Here is an 889-nt window from a genome sequence, read left to right as displayed (position 1 = left end):
CAAAAGTCCATTTACAGGCTAAAGCAAGCATCTAGGAGCTTGAACGTCAAATTTGATGAAACTATTTAAGAATATCATTTTGTCAAGAATCCTGATGATCCATGTGTTTATAAGAAGGTAAATGGACAAGAAATTGTGTTTTTAGTACTTTATGTTGATGTTATACTACTAATAGGAAATGATATACCGATGCTGCAGACTATCAAAATCTAGCTATCCAAACAATTCTCCATGAAGGATTTGGGAGAAGTGATCTATATTCTAGGAATAAGGATCTATAGAGATGAGATTAAAGAGACTATTAGGATTGTCCCAATCCACTTATACAGACAAGGTGCTAAAGAGGTTTAGCATGACCGAGTCCAAAAAGGGACACTTGCCTTGTCACATGGCATTCATCTCTCAAAGGATATGTGTCCAAAGACACAAGATGAAAGGATGAGGATGGATAGGATACCGTATGCATCGGCTATAGGATCTATCATGTATGCCATGTTATGTACTAGACCAGATGCGGCATATGCTTTGAGTGTCACGAGAAAATACCAATCAAATCCAGGTAAGAAACACTGGATTGTAGTGAAAAGTATCCTTAAGTACTTATTAAGAACTAAGGATGTTTTCTTGGTCTATGGAGGGGCTGAACTCCAAATTAAAGGATATGGAGATGTTGCATTCCCATTTGATAAGGATGATAGCAAATCACAAAGTGGGTTTATATTTACCTTAATTGGTAGTGCAATTAGCTGGAAAAGTTCCAAGCAAGCAACGACTGTAGATTCTACAATCAAGGCTGAATAGATCTCCACATTTGAGGCAGCGAAGGAGAGAGTTTAGATCAAAAAATTCATAACAGAACTTGGTGTGGTTCCTAGCATTGTTGATCTTG

This window comes from Theobroma umbraticum, unplaced genomic scaffold, assembly GCF_002168275.2.
Source record: "Theobroma umbraticum cultivar Fairchild unplaced genomic scaffold, ASM216827v3 scaffold_81.0, whole genome shotgun sequence".
Lineage (NCBI taxonomy): Eukaryota > Viridiplantae > Streptophyta > Magnoliopsida > Malvales > Malvaceae > Theobroma > Theobroma umbraticum.
This window is presented reverse-complemented; position numbering follows the sequence as displayed.